Here is a 9,478-nt window from a genome sequence, read left to right on the forward strand (position 1 = left end):
TAGGGACTTAAAGTTTAATGTATAAATACTTTATGAAAAATACCTACTTCATGTTATGCCCAAGATGTTTGATATTCAGACAGATAGTGAGGTTAAGTTCAACAGCCTAGGTTATATGATAATAACAATAAGCTTCTATTCTGGATGGTTAAAAATCTAAGTTTGTAGACCAAAAATTAGAGAAAATGGAGGGCTGCAAAGGAAAGTCAACATTTTGGCCCTAGCTTTCCAAGGTCAATTAAGACTCAGGACAGATGAGAACTTGTACTGTAACCTCATGTAACTCAATTGTGTCCCAAATTTTCTGATCAAGGAGATTTTGGGGCCAAAGAGGAAAGTGATCGATGATGTAGAGTATGCCCAAGGAGAGTCACATGGTGAGAAAACATTCTCTCAAGCTTTCACAGAGAGCAAATTGGCCAAGCAATGGCTGTGACTCATCCACATGGCTGACACTGAAAAAAGATCTACAATCTGAGGTACAGGATCTCAGGGTAAATCCTGAAGGTATTTCACTGACCTTATCAGATCCAAAAGCTACACTTCTTGTTACATAGGTCTTGCTTTATCTTGGTCTTAACCATCCAGCAGAAAAGTATAAAAACAAAGTACAAGAAATAAAGCCATGTTGTTATGTTGAGCTGTAGGGGACTCAGGTCAACAGTTTCTGACATTGCCAGTCAAGTGGAAGAGCAGTAGAATAAGTGCTTGCCTGGTGAGCACAAGGTCTTGAGTTCAATTCCTGGTACCGAAAAAAAATACTACTATAGACTACTGCACTATTTTGGAATATTTTGCTGAGTTCACACATCTATAATATTTAAATGATGAAACTAAACAAATAAAGGGTATATATATGAATGACCATTTTGTATCTGTGTATTCAAAATGGTTAGGTTAGATATATAGCTATATTCTCTTAATTCAAGGAATAGAGGGATTTGGTCTAATAGTGCTTGTAAATAGGATATCATGTCTGCATCTTGTAGAAGAAATAACCACTAGGAAGGCAGTATGCAATGTGTTGATTATTGGAACTGTCCTACAAATTTGATTTGAAGCTGTCTCACTGCTATTTGATTTCACAAAGTGAGATGATATTCCTTGCTCATGGATAGGAAGAACAAACAATGTGAAAATGGCATGCTCCCAAAACTGTTATACAGATTGAATGCAATCCTGATCAAAATACCATTAATATATGTCAGAGAAATAGAGAAAATATTCCTAAAATTCATATGGAACCAGAAGAGACCTAGAATAACAAATGTAATTCTGGGCAACAAAAGCAAGTCAGGGAACATAACAATCCCAGACTTGAAATTATATTAGAAAGCTAGTGTGATAAAATTGGCATGGTATTGGCTTAAAAAAAAGACCTGAGGATCAGTGGAACAGGTGAGAAGATACAAGTATAACTCCAACACACTCAGCCACCTCATCTTTGACAAAGTGACCAAACATGTTTACTGGAAGAAAGATAGCCTCTTTAATAAATAATGCTGAGGAAACAGGCTCTTTACAAGCCAAAGACTAAAATTGGCCCATACCTATCATCATGCACCAAACTAAAGTCAAAGTGGATCAAAGAACTGAATTTAAAAACAGGAACTCTAAATCTGCTAAAAGAGTATGTAAGTGAAAATCTTAAAGATGTATATGTAGGCAAAGTGTTCTTAAACAAAACCCAAACTGCACAGGATATTTAAAGAATCATGACTGTCATGTCATCTTATTAGAAAGCTTTTGCACTTCAAAAGAAGTCACCAACAGAGTAAAAACTCAACCCAAAGTGGGAAAAATATTTATCCAACTATCTCTGAGACAAAAGACTTCTATCTAGAATATATAAAAAATGAAATAAAACAGATCTGCACATTCAAAGACCCTGTCCAGAAATTGGTGTCTGAGATGAATACACATCTCTGAGATGAAAAAAAAATACATATGGTGCAAGTAGGCGCAGGGGCTGGGGGTTTGATCCCTGGGCCTGCCAGGCCAATCCCACCCCCAGGGCATGCTGAGATGGCAATTGAGACTGGGCATGATGGTGCATGGTGCATGCGTGTAATCCCAGCTCTTGAGAGGCTGTAAACAGGCAGATTACTACGAATTCAATCTAGTAGTGAGACCCTGAACAACCTGTAGACCCTTCCCTAAAAATACAAAAAAAAATATGGGAAATAAATGTATGGAAACTGTGCAAAATTCTTTGCAATTCGGGAGATTTAAGTTAAAACAAAACTAGAATTCCATATCTCCCCAGAAAGAATGGCTGTCATCATGATATTAACCAATAACATAAAGGGGTTTTGAGTGAAAAAATCCTTCTCCACTCTTTGTGGTAGTGTAGACTTGTACAGCCACTATGGGTATCAGTGTGGAGAGTCCTCAGAAAACTAGGATTAGAGGTTTTCTTCTACCCAGCTCTCCGTTTTCTCAGTATTTCCCCAGAATAATGGAAAATATTATACCATAGTGATATATGTGTCCTCATGTTTATAGCAGCACAATTCGTAATAGTTCCACCTTGGAGATAATCCAAATGCCATTCAACCAAGGAATGGATACAAAGATATATTTTTGTATAATGGAGTGCACGACTCAGATATAAAGAATGATAAGTTTGTGACTTTCATAGGTACATGGATGCAGGTAGAGGCCATACGCATAGTGCAGTAAATCAGACCGGCATGTGTAAGCATATTGTCTCCCTTGTGCAAGAAACTGAAAGAGTAAATAAGATCAAAATGACACAAGAGATATTGTGAAAGAGAAAGGAACTGCTCTAAAGGAAGGAGCAAGTAGGTGGGGGGAAAGGAAAAAAGGAGGAAGGGAAAAATGTAGAAGGCTAAGAGAATTGAACTAATAATTTCTATTAGCTCATTGAAAGGAAGTTAGCACGTACATTGCTCGATGAATTTTGCATGTGCAATATAATAACAATTATTAGTTTCTTGTCATACTGTTTGGAAATTCTGTATCATTTTAACTGTTCTATATTCTCTTAAAAATAGAGAGTAAAACATATTTTGAAAAATAAGAATACATCAGTTTGCAAATTAATTTATAATTGATCTATAATCAACTTATAGATTAATGAATTTCATAGTAAAATCTATGGTAGTTTTGATATACATTTGGCTCTGCCTAAAGCTTTTTTGAAGCCTAAAGAGCCAAGATACAAAAGAATTTTGAAGACGTATAATATCTTTTGATCATTTTCCTTATTTATAATAAGATGTGTTACAGAGCTACAGTAGTTGAGACAGAATGGGATTGGTCAAAGAAATAAGAGAATCCAGAGATGGATACCTAAAATTAGCTGTAGTGATGCTCAGATGCATTATTAAAAGAGGAATCTATGCAATGAATAGATTTAGAGTAACAGTCACTTATATAAAATGATAAATTTAGGTCATTTATTTCATAATGCACATAAAATAAATTTTATTGTAATTAACTAAATATGAGAAGCAAGACTTTGAAGTTTAGAAAAAATATGGAAGTTGGGGGAACTACCCGCTCAGGCCCCCCTCCTGTCCCTCTCTCAGGATAGGAGCTTTCTTTCTCTCAATAAATATATTCTGCTAAAAAAAAAATGGAAGTAACTATGTATCCCCCCTAAGGAGTAGGGAGTAAACTATTTAAAGACAATTTACATAACAATTTGAAAATACTTAATTTACTATACTTTTACATATGATTTATTTGTGTGGGTTCATGTACTGCACATAATAATGTACATAAATTTCAATATATTAATGTACAGTGGTTATGAAATTAGGAAATATAATGATCAGATTTAGTAAAATCATATTTCTTTCTGCGGAGGAAGGTATAAAATGTTTCTAAAACAGTAGAATAATGCTGCCTGGAAGTTGAAAAGTTTTTGATTTTTGTAAAAAGATTCTAAAATGGAAAATACCGATGTTGACATTTATTATTCAGGATAGTAGTTATGTGGGTTTAATGTGCATTCAGAAATATTTTATTAAATGTTTATGTTCACCTTAGTCTTTATTAAAGAAAAAGGTGTGTTTATGCCTCATTTATAAATAAAAATGGAAACTGTCAATTGTCTCAATTTGAGCATGAAACTTAATTTTTGATAATTATTTTGTTTATCTACTGTCAGTTAAGTAACATATATTCACAATTTCAAATGGCAATGCTTAAATTAATACAATTGGTAGAATTAACTGATTCAAAAAATTGAAAGGTATCTGAGAGGCAAACCTTATTTTTATATTGACTTGTGAAAAATATATAACTATTTGTCTTATTTATTATTCTTATTTATTATTCTAAAATATATAACTATTTGTCTTATTTATTATTATTAGATGAAAGAAACTGAAATCTTTCAGTAATCATAAGCCATAAGGCTGCTGTCTGCCATGTGTCACTCTGCCTTGGAGCCAGCTGAGTATGGACTGAAACCTTCACTAACTGTGAGCTAAATAAAACTTTTTTTCCTTAATTTTGGGTGTTGGATATTTTGTCTCAGTAATGAGAGAAAAGTAACTAAGACAATAATAGAATAAAATTATTTGTATAATTTGTATCTGAACATAAACAAATATGATCTTTCAACAACAGTGATCCCTGCAATGTGCTTTCTCTTAGCTCATGATTCTGGCATGATCTGCTGGGTTGGGGTAGAGTAGGCTGGTCTCTGATGGGTTGATCACATGTTAATGGTCAGCTGAACATGGGTGGTTCTCTGATGAGTGACAGGAATACTCACAGTCCCAGGATGGCTCACTGTTAACTCACGTGGACAGCCTTGGCTAGGCTACAGTGACCACTGCATCCATGTGTTCCTTCTTCCAGCAGGATAGTCCAGACATGTCCTTTTGGCGAAGGTGGAGATTGTAGAGATCATTAGCTAGACAAAGCTAGGGGAAAAAAAAAAAAAAAAAACAAAGATTACACATAATTATTACCATCCCATTCAAGGAACCATCCAAATATATATATGCTGTGTACATTAACATGCCAGAGGGAGATTTATCCTAATCTCTGCCAAAGAAAAAGCAAGTGAAACTAATAGTATAAGTTAATGAGTGTGAAAATTCTAGCATATTAAAGTTAGGTAAATGACACAGCTGAGTGTTAGTCTTTTATTGAGGGTTTCAAGACATTAACAAATTATTTATTTAAAAATGTTACTTAAGATTACCACTTTAACGATCCTTTGGAAAAATGTCCATGGTCCTCTGGGGAGTCTATAGAACATGATTTGGAAACATCAGTCATGTATACTGCTGAAAAGACTGAGGCCAAGAAAGACTGAGGGCCTTGCTCACTTGCTGTATTAGAAGCTGAAGATTCACAATGGGAGCTTCAATCTCCCATGGAACATCTGGTTCATTTTCTATCATGTTATGTTATGTCTGTAATACCAAGCTTTTCTGCCTAAGTAACAGTATAAAGTAGTATAACACCTGGAAATAATTTGTTAGAGCAAACAAAACAGTTGTGAAGCAAAATTTACACAAACGTTTTCCCTACTGGAAATGGCAAAGCTGTCTGATGACAATATACTTTTGAAATGAAAGCTATGCTCTGTTCACTATGGATGACTTAATTCATTGAGGTGGCAGTACATTACATTACAAGCTTCTCAAGCTCTGTATCCTTTTGTAGCACATGAACTTGGTCATGCTTGGACAGTGGAATGCTCTCAGCAGTGTGCTGCTAGATTGTTAACAACCGGTCTCTGAAAATCAAAATTATACATTGTTTGTAATGTTTATTGACTTTTGTGGTATAAATATTCCCATCATGGATGATTTCAAGGTACCAACATGATGACATGTGTACTGGTCACTTTCCTATCATTGTGACAAAATGCTAGACATACTCAATTTACAGGTAGATGATTACAGATCACAGCTCATTGATCTGGTCCAAACAACAGAAAGATACTCTTCAAGGGTTGTTTGCCATGTCCAGGTACAAAGGTGTTCTAGGAGCAGAGTATACCAGTCTTCTTGACCCCCAATCCAATCAACAAATGGCTACCAGATCCCATTCCTGAGTTAGGTCCTCTTTCCTCCCTGGGACTCTTAGAGAGTTAGCTTTTCTTAAAGTTCACAAATATACACCTATCTATCAGATTACATTTAGCTATAAGATTGCATATATGACATAGTTATATAGCTAATTTCTCTTAGTTCATTAAAAAGAATGCTTTGTGCTAAAATTGTATAGATCAGATATTGTACCTATAACTTCTACTCGGAATTACTATTTGGATGACAATAGTAAGCAATGTATCAACTATTGTAAATGTTCTAGTAATGTGTTTTGAAACTCGATTTCATTGTTATTTTTTTTTATCTTTACACTAAAAATACGTAAGATAACAGCTGATGTGAATTTTCTATTCTGGTTTTGAAATTCGGCACCATATGTTTTCTTGCATGTTACTCTGTTTCTGTCTTTGCTTTTTCTATTTGTTTTTGTTTTTACTCTTTAAAATAAAATTGAATATAAAAAAATAAAAGGAAAATTAAAAAAGATTGTTAACATGAAGAGAAAGCTGGCAAATGTATCTCAAGCTTTTGCTCTGAGATCTTGGTGACATTGCTCTTGTCATCATTGATGCTGCCTTCTGCCTTCAGCTCCAACACTTCCCTTACTAGGCTGTCCAGAGCAACTCTGGTACTACTTGTTTTTGCTAAATCTTAACACTTTAATTAAATATGAGATTAAATATAAGATGCTTTACAAATAGGGATCAAGTTTTCCCTTTCCCATTTTTCTCCTTTTTTGTTTGGCAAAATACTTTCCCCCCATAACCGTAAACCTCCAAACTCAGTGAAACATGTGAACATAAAGAGATTTACTTAATGAAGGTGACTCACCTTTGATGAGTGGCTAGTGCCTTTTGTCTGGTTTTGACGATGGCAGGTTGCAGTCAGCCATGCTTTAATCTTTTGTGATTGAATGTTTTAGTCACTTTTCTTTCCAAGTCTGTGGAGCCAATTGGTCCACTAATCTTTAGAAAAATGAGAATAACAAGGAAGGTGGCATTTATTGTCCTTCATCTTACCTATTTGAACATTCATCAAAACTGAACCAAACTCATTTTTAACAAGACATCAACAAGTGTGTATGTTTGAATTTACGTGTTTGGTGTGAGGATGGATTCTAGGAAAGGATTTCACAGCGAAATCTGGGGAGAAAGACTCCAACATTTCTAGAAGCCAATCCTTACTTTTGTGATATGAACAATGGAAATATCTAGAACATTTTTTCTTACTTTGTTCACCAGATTTTTTTTCCCACTTTGGAGTATGTGATGCTGTTGCCTGACTCACTGAAATGTTATTCTCTGTGGTTTCCTTGATGCTGACCTCATAATTCTCAACCTTTTTAGCTTTCCTTATCAATTGATTGATCAGACTCCTGTTTCTTTGCTTGAGCTTTAAAACATTGGGAATCCATAGATCTCATTTTTTATGTGTTTTTTTTCCTTCCTATCCTGCACACCTGTTCATCTACATTTAGCTCTACCACCCTTGTTCATGGAACTCCAAAGTATTTTATCTACACTTTCCTCTCTCTACAGTACCCTTCTGATTTGGTGGCTGCTCATGGTGTGTACAGTAGAACAACCAATCTACTGATTCTCTCCTTTAACTTCCTTTCATAATAAGTTGGAAACATAAAGTTCTCTTTAAAAAAATGAAATGAAATTATGTTGAGAAAAAATAGTATTGTCAAATGTTGCATTACTTTATCAGAGAGTGATTTAATGCTTACCTAATTTGCATCTTTTTGCTTGATAAGTTGGGTGTAGAGAGTAAGATAAACATGTACTTCATAGGCATAGAGGGAGGATTTTACTGCTGGTGTGGAGCAAGCAGCTTTGGAAATTCCTGCTATATATTCTTGTCTCTAATTGTTTTCTTGCTTCAATGCCTTACTGAAAATAGCCATCTTATGGTTTTAGTTACCGCTTTCTCTCTCAGCAATCCATTTTGTATTTCCAGAAGGGATGGAAGCAGTTCAGAAAAAATCTTTTCTTCTAGGTCATCCAGTGTTAAAAATTTTTAAATAAAGTATAAAAAGAGAAAAATTTGTGTCTGGAAACACTTTTTTAATAATATAGATCATTAAATGACTGGAAGATGGTTGCTTAAAAATTATATTATGTCCTACTTCTGTTCCGCTGACTGTAAGCTTTTTCTTTCTGACATTCATTTGTATGGAAAATGTGTCTGAGAATGTATAAAGTCATAGCAGGTAAACTTTCTTGTCTGCATTATGACCTTGGTTTTTAATCTGCAGTAAATCAGAAGAAAATGTTCTTTTTTTCCTAGTTCCTGTTTGTTTTCTGCCTCTTGCTTGCAAATGCATCCACAGGACTTAGAGATTTATTGTGCATTATTGTAATTTGAAAACTGCCATTATTTAGTTTAATTCCCCATAAACCACTTCCTCACTTTTCCTGAAGACTAGACTTCGTAATCCTCTTGGTTCTATCCGCAGTTTTTCATTCAGTATACATGTTGAATCTCTAATATTCACCACTACAATAGGTGCTTAGAATACAAAGATATGTAATTCATGTTCCCAGTTCTCAGAAAGACCTCATCATTCAGCTAGAGATACAGGAAATTACATTATAGAATAAGAAGTGCGAGTGGAAAGGAAAGCAAAAGGAACAGAACTCCAAGGAAGAGGAAACAAATTTTACCCAAGGAGTAGAGCAAGTCTCTTTCTTAGGGAAAGTACGGCTCAAATTACTTTTTGGATTAAGTAACTTGTGGTTGTGAATTTTGTTTGACTTTATGTGTGGAGACAGAAGAACATAGCAAGCCTTCCCATGCCTCTTCCTCTTCAGTGGGAGACATTACAAATGATCTTGAGTTAAAGCTCAATGTGTGTTCTTATAAAATTCCTCTGTGGAGCTGATGTCGAATGACATATTTGTCTGCATTTTTTAATTTAAGATGACTCTAGAGCAACCCATGTGCATTTGCATTTTCCCAGTCTCCACCCTAGGATCTTGCTCCTACACTTAGTCATTATTTCCTGAAAGAGTTATTTGTCTCATTAAGAATAAGGACACTGTCCTTTAGGTGTTCACATGCAGGTCCCTAGGCCCTGTAAACATATTATATTACTTTTCATTGGAAAGAGAAATTCAAGCATCAGGTGGGATTACCACTAATATTCTGACCTTATAGTAAGATTACCTTGGATTATATAGATGGGCTACATACAATCATAGGCATTCCTAAATGTGGCAGGGGTCAGACTTGGAAGAAGAACTTGATGTGAATGTTATTTATTGGCTACTGTGACCTTGAAGAAAGAGGAAAGACCTGGAGGCCACAGCTCAGTGGTTGCCTCTAGGACCTCCAAAGGCAAATTCAGGGGGCCTGGCCCTAGCTCAGGCCTTTAAGTGGCTGCTTCCACAAAGCTGTCAGCCTCAGGTTGCTGGAGTTCGAACCTCACA

The sequence above is a fragment of the Octodon degus genome, unplaced genomic scaffold, assembly GCF_000260255.1.
Source record: "Octodon degus isolate 3935 unplaced genomic scaffold, OctDeg1.0 scaffold00032, whole genome shotgun sequence".
NCBI lineage: Eukaryota > Metazoa > Chordata > Mammalia > Rodentia > Octodontidae > Octodon > Octodon degus.